Genomic DNA, 10,639 nt, shown 5'->3' with positions numbered 1-10,639 from the left:
AAGGATATATACTAAGAATATTCTCCATATGTTGATCAAGATTGGAGCTGGACAATGGTTCATGACTTTATACTATTTTCTGTACATGTGTGCGGTTGAAAGCCTCTACAAAAAAAACAGACAGAAAGTGTGAAGGCATCATGATTTAATGGAAAAAGGCATGAAGAAAGCCCACTAATGTGTTTACTCTGGTTATATCATGGGCACCGTGTTGGGGTCCTTTAATGGACTGGAACCAACTGGAGTTGATGATAAGAAAGTGAAAGAGAGAGCCGGAGGGAAGGAGAGAGAGAGAGAGAAAGAAAGACACGGGGACCCAAGCTCTGATGGAGCAAAGGTATTTTATTAGCAGAAATGCAGGCTTATATATCTTTAGTAAGATGATTACTCAGCTATTACACAGGATGAAATTTTATCAACAGCCACAATATGGATAGTCTAATACATACAAGGTCGCTGATGCCAAAAAGAGTCACTGAAGGGAGTTACTGAAAGGAATCCAAGCAGATACCATTTCTCATGATCTCAGTCCTGAGAGCTGCGTGCAGCTCTACTCGTACTTGGAATAAGAGCTGATAAGGAACAGAATTTATGAGAAACAGCATGTAGGAATCCTTCTGTTAAACATTCCCTGACAATTCTCCCTTATTTATTTATAATATTTGTAAAAATGAATTTGTTTAGTTTTAACAATTTTTGCATGAAGGTAATGGTAAACGATAAATATAATTGTCAAGACAATCACCAAAATTACAGTTCTAGACCCGATGCTGTGAGTAATGCTTTGAAACCATCCGCGTGGGTCTAGCCCAGATAATTGATCAGCTAGTTGTTCAGCTAAAGTTTTCAAATTAGTAGAAGAGGACATATTTTTAGAAAAGGCTTTAAAGATTTCTTTTTGTAATAATTGTACACTCAGAGAAGCATTATCATGTATGTTTTATAAATTAAATTTGATTTGTTCCCAGTTGTAGGCACTATTATTGAATTGAACAGGAGCTCAAACTACTGCACAATTGCACTCATCTCACACGCTAGTAAAGTAATGCTCAAAATTCTCCAAGCTAGGCTTCAGCAATATGTGAACCGTGAACTTCCAGACGTTCAAGCTGGTTTTAGAAAAGGCAGAGGAACCAGAGATCAAATTGCCAACATCCACTGGATCATTGAAAAAGAAAAAGAGTTCCAGAAAAACATCTATTTCTGCTTTATTGACTATGCCAAAGCCTTTGACTGTGTGGATCACAATAAACTGTGGAAAATTCTTCAAGAGATGGGAATACCAGACCACCTGACCTGCCTCTTGAGAAACCTATATGCAGGTCAGGAAGCAACAGTTGGAACTGGATATGGAACAACAGACTGGTTACAAATAGGAAAAAGAGTACGTCAAGGCTGTATATTGTCACCCTGCTTATTTAACTTACATGCAGAGTACATCATGAGAAATGCTGGGCTGGAGGAAGCACAAGCTGGAATCAAGATTGCAGGGAGAAATATCAATAACCTCAGATATGCAGATGACACCACCCTTATAGCAGAAAGTGAAGAGGAACTAAAAAGCCTCTTGATGAAAGTGAAAGAGGAGAGTGAAAAGTTGGCTTAAAGCGCAACATTCAGAAAACAAAGATCATGGCATCTGGTCCCATCACTTCATGGGAAATAGATGGGGAAACAGTGGAAACAGTGTCAGACTTTATTTTGGGGGGCTCCAAAATCACTGCAGATGGTGACTGCAGCCATGAAATTAAAAGACGCTTACTCCTTGGAAGGAAAGTTATGGCCAACCTAGATAGCATATTGAAAAGCAGAGACATTACTTTGCCAACAAAGGTCTGTCTAGTCAAGGCTATGGTTTTTCCTGTGGTCATGTATGGATGTGAGAGTTGGACTGTGAAGAAAGCTGAGTGCTAAAGAATTGATGCTTTTGAACTGTGGTGTTGGAGAAGACTCTTGAGAGTCCCTTGGACTGCAAGGAGATCCAACCAGTCCATTCTGAAGAAGATCAGCCCTGGGATTTCTTTGGAAGGAATGATGCTAAAGCTGAAACTCCAGTACTTTGGCCACCTCATGTGAAGAGTTGACTCATTGGAAAAGACTCTGATGCTGGGAGGGATTGGGGTCAGGAGGAGAAGGGGACGACAGAGGATGAGATGGCTGGATGGCATCACTGACTCAATGGACGTGAGTCTGAGTGAACTCCGGGAGTTGGTGATGGACAGGGATGCCTGGCGTGCTGTGATTCATGGGGTCGCAGTGAGTCAGACACGACTGAGCGACTGAACTGAACTGAACACAAAATTGAGTAGAATTTCAATCACATTTTAGCATCACCTGTTTTTGTACATCTGTTAATTGATCTCTAACCCATTTGATGCTGTTTTTAGTTCCTGTATTTCATCTTGAATATCTTCATCTATCTGAGCCTGAGTGGCCCACATAGTATAAGCATCTTTAGTCCAATTTTGGATAAAATTATGTGTTTAAATTGAGGTTTGTAAAGCAATGCCAGTGATGGCAGCAGTGGTGCAAATAGCTATTAATGCCAAAATGCCAAAAATCAGCCCTCCAATGAATCGTTTAGATCACCAGAGCAACTTAGTAAGTAACTGGGAAGCACGTCTAGCGATGGGACCTTCTTCCCAGGCCTGCTGGAGATTTATTGGTAACCACAGACTACGTCGAGATCGAAGAATCAAAAGGGATTCATTTCTTAAGGAAACAGAAGAGTTAAGACAAGCATATAATCTGCAGTTTATACAAGTTACAGAACGTAAAGTCTTATTTAATTGTAAACTTTCTATAGCTAGAACAAAAGGAAGGGGAACACAAGCTTGTATGAAATATGATTGATTATAATGAAAGAAATAGTTTCTATGACTATGATTGGTCCCTGTGAAATGTCCAGTCCAAATCCCAAGTTCTTTGGTGCTCGCAGCAAGTTTCCAGATGTCCCATTGTTCAGGCCCAATCTGTTTATCGAGGACAATTCGAGGACGAGGAGGTGTCATTCCGCAGTCAAGCCAGCCAAGGAGTCCTTTTCGTGGAAGTGTTTCACTGAATTATTGGTAATCTTCTATGCTACTTGAGTAGCATAATCACACTTAGTGCTGTTAATATCATCTGAGCAGTTAGATACCCACATATCATGGGGTCCCCAATCAACAATGGTGTAATTGGCCATAAACATTAATTTCCCTGATTTAGCTTGACATTTATCTCAGTAAACAGGAGTATATTTAAAGTCTTTATAAGTAAACCCCTTACATTTTAACTTTTGTCTTTTTCCTGGAGTTTTGGTAGTATCAACATGGTTTTTATAAAAGGACAGGGCAGTAAACAGTCCAAGCAATGTGTGGAAGTTCCTTTTTGGAGGCAGGACAAAAGCCCACGTTTGTCGACGAACATTAATACATAATTTTGTTGGGCCCATGCATAAAGGAAGGATTTCATAGCCTAGAGAAATGTTACTTAGTCTTCCTTCTTCCTCAGGATGAGAGGGCCCCTCCAAGCTCCAAGGAGGGGGCATATGTGTTGAATCATTAGTGGATACGATTGGTCCTATATTTGTCCATTCTATAACCTACAATAAAAGGGGTGAGGGGTTAGGTATATAAGCCCAATAAGTGTGATCAATCAAGTCAGCCTGAAGAGGGGAAGCAAAAGCAAGCAAAGCAAGCATAGCGACAAAATTATTTTCAGGATTCCGAGGCATTCCCTGTTGAGAAATCAGATTTTCAGCTTGATTAGTAAGGATTTTTATCTGTCCCCAGGTAGGGAGATCATAGGGTTGATGATGTCGAGTGTGGTGTTTTTTGGAAATTTTTAAAGCCTCCATGGCTTGTACTGGAATTTCTTCCTCCTGGGGTTTTTGTTATTTCGTCTCTAGTTTGAATGTTGGGGGCCCCCTTAGGTCGAATCTTCTGAAGAGGAAGCCATGTGAGTTCGTTGGATCCATCTGGAGAAACAGAAGCATGCTCCTTTCCTTATAAGATTGGTTTCCTAGATTTCCATTGATTAGTTAACCGATCTTGATACCAAATGGGCAAAGGGAGGGAGGTGTCCTTCAATGTCTCGAAACGTTTTTCTGCTTTTGTCAAAATATCTCCTCACAGTAAGTTTAAAAAATTTAAAACAAAGCTGTATTAACAATAGTTATAGGCTTAAAGAATATATTGTGTTAGAATATAGTAAAGTCTGCTCTAGATAAGGAAGATAAAAATGCTCCTGTGTATTCCCCCTTATTTAATTTTTTATTTGTAAATTCAGTGTGTGATGTGTTTGTTTAATTATGTTTTGTGTTTGTGAATTATAAGGAATGTCTGTAATCTATTTAATAGAGAATGAATGTAAAAACTGTTTGAATTGCTTCGAAATATAGGCAGGACCATTGTCTGTTTTTATAGAATTAGGTGTTCTCATTATTGCAAAGTAAGTTAACAGGTGGGTTATAATATGAGTGTAGTTTCACCTCAGAGAGGTGTGGCCCATATAAAAGAAAAAGAATTTGTATTGATTGAGACATGTAAGAAGGAAGAGGAAGAAAGTTCAGGGCAATGAGTTATATCCATTTGTCATAAAATTCTCTTCTATTTGTCATAAACCTTTTTTACATTTTTGTATTCATTTTATTTGTTATTTCTTATACCTTTTTATTAAAAATATACATCTTATTTTTCTTTAGTAACCATGAAGTGTCTTGTATATTAGCATTTTATAGATTGGTGAATATATTTATTATATTATATATTATAATATATTATATATATTTATATATTTATTAATAGTCTAAAATCTCTTTAGTTTTTCTGTAAGAAAAAATTTTTGTAAGAGAAAGTTAGTGTCAGTAATTAATGTTTTAAAATCTTATTTTATTTGGAAATGACCTAGCTATTTAATAAACTTTTATTATTTAGTTTAGTACAACTTTAGAAATTTAAGTTACCCCAATCCTAAGAGGGGTATAATTATTTTATTAAAAATATAATTATTTTTAATAGAGTTTATCTAAAAGTTTTCATCTCATTTATATACTTATATATATATATATATTTATATATATATATAAAGTTACCTTTTTGTTGACAAATTTAGTTACTTCAAACCTAAGCATAATAAAAGTATTATACAATGTTGATGACTTAAGACATGTCTTAATTAGATTAGCAAACAATTATATTTAAATTATATTTATATTTAAACAAACATTATATTTAATATTGAATATTTTTCAGTTCACGTGAACTTGAATTTAAATAGAGCTCATTAACTTCATATTATCCAAAAACAAAGACATACATTGAGACATAGATAATTTTAGATAGACAGATATAGTTTTCCAATTTAAAATATCTTTTTTTTTTTTTTAGTTCCACCAATTTGTTTATGGCTAGAGTCCCAGATAGAGTGGGCTGTGTATCCCACGTACATGATAAGAGTTAACTTTAGGTTTTTTCTTAGGTCTGTTTTTGTTTCCCAGACAGAATTGGAGCTCTAAAAAAAAGTATTTTAACAGGTTAACCTTTTCCTAACTGCACGTGTAAGAAGAACCGGTTTTGCAATTTTAAAAAAGATTTTATTTTAATCAGTTTTTTCTGGAGTCTAAAGAATATCATGGCCATTCAGTGTCAAAATATCATTTCTCCTTTTTATAGTTACAGTATATTATTAATGATATATGCATGAGGAAATTGCTGTCACATTGGATTAAAGTCCTGGCTACAAAATTTTGACAAATAGTAGGACTGTTAAGCATATCTTGAGGTAACACAGCCTATTGAAATCTTTTATGAGGCCCGATATGATTAGGATAAGGGAGAGAGAAAGTGAATCTCTCCTGGTCTAAAGGGTGTAAAGATATATTAAAAAGCAATCTTGTAAATCAGTAATAATAATGTGTCAATTTTGAGGAATAGTAGTAGGTGATGCGGAAAAGGCAATGGCACCCCACTGCAGTACTCTTGCCTGGAAAATCCCATGGGCAGAGGAGCCTGGTGGGCTGCAGTCTATGGGGTCGCTAAGAGCTGGACACGACTGAGCGACTTCACTTTCACTTTTCACTTTCATGCATTGGAGAAGGAAATGGCAACCCACTCCAGTGTTCTTGCCTGGAGAATCCCAGGGACGGGGGAGCCTGGTGGGCTGCCGTCTGTGGGGTCGCACAGAGTCAGACACAACTGAAGCGACTTAGCAGCAGCAGCAGCAGCAGTAGGTGATGGGATCCCTGGTTGTAATGCACCCATAGGTTTCATAGTTGCATTAACTTTTCTAAGGTCTGTTAAGAGATGCCATTTGTTAGATTTTATATATATATATAACAAAAATAGGAGAGTTCCAAGGAGAACAAGATTCCTCAACATGTTTTAATTCTAATTGTGTAGTATGTTCTTTAGTAGCCTGTAATTTTTCTTTTGTTAGGGGCCATTGCTCTGTCCAAATAGGCTCATCATTCTTCCAAGTTATTTTAATAATTGCTTTGTTTGTTAAATGAGCAATGGCCCTTAGGAAAAATGTGGAATGTATATCTGAGTTTGCCATTGCATAAGTCCCTTCCTATTAGATTAAAGGGTGCATATATCATATAAGGTCTTAATGTTGTAGGCTGGCTTAATGTTTGGTCCTTCACATGGGTAGATTTGAACATTTTGATAAATTTCTTGTACTTTGGTTTGAGAAATTCCTGCAATTTGGCAAGAGATTTTTTGTACAGGCCAGGATTTGGGCTATAAGTGTTTGGAAATAATAGTAATATTAATATTAGATCCAGTGTCAAGGAGACTAGAAAATCTTTTACCATTATTTTTGATATTTATATTTGGTTGGGCATATTCAGATACCAATGATGTCCATAGGGATTGTTTTTGATCTGTACGGTTGAATATTCCTGTCCATACATCATTAGAGGAGTTAATAGAAATGTAAGGCAAAAGAAGTAATTGAGCAATGTTGTCCCCTTTTCTGAATTGCCATAGAATCTGAGATGACATCATGATTTGAATTTTTCCTTTATAATCTGAATTAATTACTTCAGGGTGAACAGCGATTTCTTTAAAAGTCAAATTAGATCGGCCAAGTAAAAGACTGAAGTTTTGTGGGGGCAGGGGTCCAAAAAGTCCAGTAGGTACTCTAGAAGGGACTGCTTGAGGGTAGAGGAAAAAATTATTTAGGGCTGGTATATCGACAGCAGCACTGCCAGATGTTGAGGGTTTGAGGGAAAAGATAGAATTTTCCCCTGGTTTTTGTTGAAGGGGACCTGGCGGGGGGCGGGGGGGTCCCCTGCTTAGAGTTTCTTGGAATAGGTTTTCCTTCAATATTAAATTTAGATTTACAGTCTTTGGCCCAATGCATTCCTCTACAGCAGCGAGGGCAGATTTTTGTAGTTTTTTTATTAGCCTTCTTAGGGCAGTCCCTTTTTAAATGGTTTTTATCTCCGCATGTAAAGTATCCTTCATTTCCCTTTCTAAAGGCAGTAGCCATTGTCTTAGCTAGCATTTGCATCTTTTGAGTTTCTGATCCTAGATTGCAACGAGCCTTCAAATAATCAATAATAGTCCCAGTCTTACGAATTGGAGCGATGGCTTTTTTACATTCCTGATTTGCATTTTCATAAGCAAGTAATTTCTCTAGCTGTTTTTTTGGTTTCTTCTCCGATTACAGTATGGGAAATAGCAGTTTCTAATCTAGCTAAAAAATCAGCATAACTTTCATTAGGTCCTTGTAATATTTTAGTGTAGCTACCTGTAGGCTCTTCTTGAGGAGTAATTCGATCCCAAGCTTCAAGGGCCACTGTTTTTAATTGTTCATGCAATAAGGGAGGGCATTGTATTTGAGCTTCTATGGTATCAAATTGTCTGGCGCCAGTTAACATTTCAAAAGTAATTTGGTTTGGGGGAGTGCCAGCTCGAGCATTCCTGTTAGCATGAACTCTGGCTATATCATGAAACCACATTGTCCATTGAAGATATTCTCCTGGTTTAAGGAGAGCTTTTATTAAAACTCGCCAATTATAGAGAATAAAGTTTCCAGTAGAAGATGCCACAGCATTTAGAAGCTCTTTAGTAAAAGGCGATGTGGGCCATACATAGTCATAGCTTTTTTCATTTGTAGCATATAAAAAAGATTAATACCTTCATATTGAGGTATTATGTGCCCTTGAGCATCAGGATTTCTTAAAACTGGAAAGATAGAGAAAGCATTGGCGTCAGAAACTTGTGATTGCAAAGCCAGTAATTCAGAGAGTCTCTGTCATGGAGGAGAGCAAGTAAGTGCCCATTTTTTGCAAATATGAGTCTGTGCTAAGGACTTATCATTATTATCTAAAAAAGTATTGCCAGTTTTGGTGTCAAAAGGCGTCTTAGGAGAGTTGTTATCAGAATTATTAGGTTCTAGCAAAGGAGAGACCTTTGGAGTTGCGCTTGTTGGCAGAGGAGGAACATTTGGCATGGCCGGGATAGGATTAGTAGGAAAATTTTGAAATATTTTATGTTGTTTAAATTGGGCCTTTTGTAAAGTTTTATCATTTAATTTATATTCATGTAATAAGTGTTCTGTTGTCGAATATTGGGAGGGCTAGAATTTACCTTGAAATGGCAGAATTACAGCTTTAATGAGAGCCCCATGGGGGCTAGAAATCAACTGGAATATTTTCTCCCTGCCTGGCGGCTCATTCAACATTGTCTTTGATCCGATGCCAAATTTCGAAATCAAAACTGCCTTTATCAGGGAACCAAGGATTACATTTAACTACTGTTTGAAAGCAAGCCTCTATTCATTGGTGTGAAACCAAAAGTCCCTGAGCTTTAAACAAATGGTGAAGTAAAGTAGAGAAATAACGGGGCTTTCCACCCGCTTGACCTGTGTCTTAGTACTTACCGACCTCAATAGGTCCCGAACTCAATAGGCCTCTTGAGTCACTCTATCCAAAATGCCACACATACCAGAGTTCCTGTTCTGGGCACCACTTGTTGAGGTCCTTTAATGGACCAGAACCTGGTGGTCCAGAGTTGACGATAAGAAAGTGAAAGAGAGAGCCGGAGGGAGGCAGAGAGAGAGAGAGAAGGAAAGAAAGAAAGACACGGGGACCAAGCTCTGATGGAGCAAAGGTATTTTATTAGCAGAAATGCAGGCTTATATATCTTTAGTAAGATGATTACTCAGCTATTACGCAGGATGAAATTTTATCAACAGCCACAATATGGATAGTCTAATACATACAAGGTCGCTGACACTGAAAAGAGTCACTGAAGGGAATTACTGAAAGGAATCCAAGCAGATACCGTTTCTCATGATCTCAGTCCTGAGAGCTGCATGCAGCTCTACTCGTACTCAGAATAAGAACTGATAAGGAACAGAGAATTTATGAGAAACAGCATGTAGGAATCCTCCTGTTAAACATTCCCTCACAGCACTGGAATAATGAAATACTGAGGGAATATTGATACTATGACTTACATGAGAATAATTAATTTGGTCTTCTTCCAACTCCTGAAACAGAGCTCCTAAAACCACTGTATTTCCTAAGAGATATGAGCACTACAAGAGTCTTTTATCATGTGAGGGAGGTGACTAATAAAGGCTAAATTTAACCTTAGAATGGATGTTGCTTGCCTGGGTAACCAACTCCTGATTAAGGGGTGGAGTTTTAATTTCCACTTTCTGCTTTTCCCTGCCACCACACCTCAAGGAAAGGAGAAAGTTTGAAGAGTGAATCCATCACAAATGGCTAAAGATTTAATGAATCATGATTTTTTATGAAGCCTCTACAGAAACCTCAACAGAGCAAGTTATTCATGTAATTCTAATGAACTGTGATCCATCCAGGCAACAATATGTGTACACATTCCAGGGTCACCAGGACTAATGCAGCCGCCTCCCCAGGGGCCTCAGTCTCTGCCCTTCACCCCCTAGAGGTCACTCTCCACACTGCAGCCACAAAAACCCTATTTCACAGTGAATTCTATCCCATGGCTCCCTTGTCCAGTGCCTCTCTGACTCCCCAGCTTTCTGAGAGTCAGATTCTGATTCTTACAGTTCTACAAACCTCACATGAGCTTTTACAAGGCTCTTTAAGACCTGCCCCCATGGCCTCTCTGCCTCATCCCCTTCCACTCCAGTCCCCTCAACTCACTCAGGTCCAGCCATCCTGCTCCTGTCTGCTGCTCAAACACAATAGGCATGATTCTGGCAGGCTCTGCTCAACACCTCATTATCACAGAGGGTTTGCCTGACCCTGGACAGTCTCCTTTATCCCCATCACTCTCTTTCTTCACGACACTAATCACCACCTGGCATAGGATTTTCCCCTCTTTATTCTGTGTCTTTCTCCTATAAGGGTGTTATTTTACTATATTTTGTTTACAGCTGTTTACCAACTCCAAGAACCATGTTTGTTTTCTGAAACCAAAAGGATAAATTTTGATAAATATTTCTCCAGTAAATGACTCTTCTATTTCATACTCATGCCAAGTACACCATCATTGAAGAGAGTGGCTAGAGTAAAATTCCTGTTAGTCTCTATGATGATGAGGCCTGTCTATATAATTATGATTGTAACTTTCATCTATATAATTATAGGAAATTAAAATATAGTCTGATAGGGGAGCAAGAGGAAGGACATTGAGTCTTGACTGATATCATACCA

The 10,639-nt window shown here is 37.9% G+C and overlaps 1 long non-coding RNA gene across 1 annotated transcript; it reads right to left on the bottom strand.

Moving 5' to 3' along the window:
• Positions 1 to 324: 324 nt before the first annotated feature.
• Positions 325 to 10,432, bottom strand: LOC101903858 (uncharacterized). The gene is made up of 2 exons (XR_237125.3): positions 8,872 to 10,432; positions 325 to 3,583 (listed from the first exon to the last, which is right to left on the bottom strand). It is a non-coding gene; the product is annotated as an uncharacterized lncRNA (long non-coding RNA).
• Positions 10,433 to 10,639: the final 207 nt, after the last annotated feature.

Source organism: Bos taurus, chromosome 13, assembly GCF_002263795.3.
Source record: "Bos taurus isolate L1 Dominette 01449 registration number 42190680 breed Hereford chromosome 13, ARS-UCD2.0, whole genome shotgun sequence".
In the NCBI taxonomy this organism is placed as follows: domain Eukaryota; kingdom Metazoa; phylum Chordata; class Mammalia; order Artiodactyla; family Bovidae; genus Bos; species Bos taurus.
Note: the sequence above shows the minus strand (reverse complement) of the source record. Positions and strands in the feature narration are given on the sequence as shown.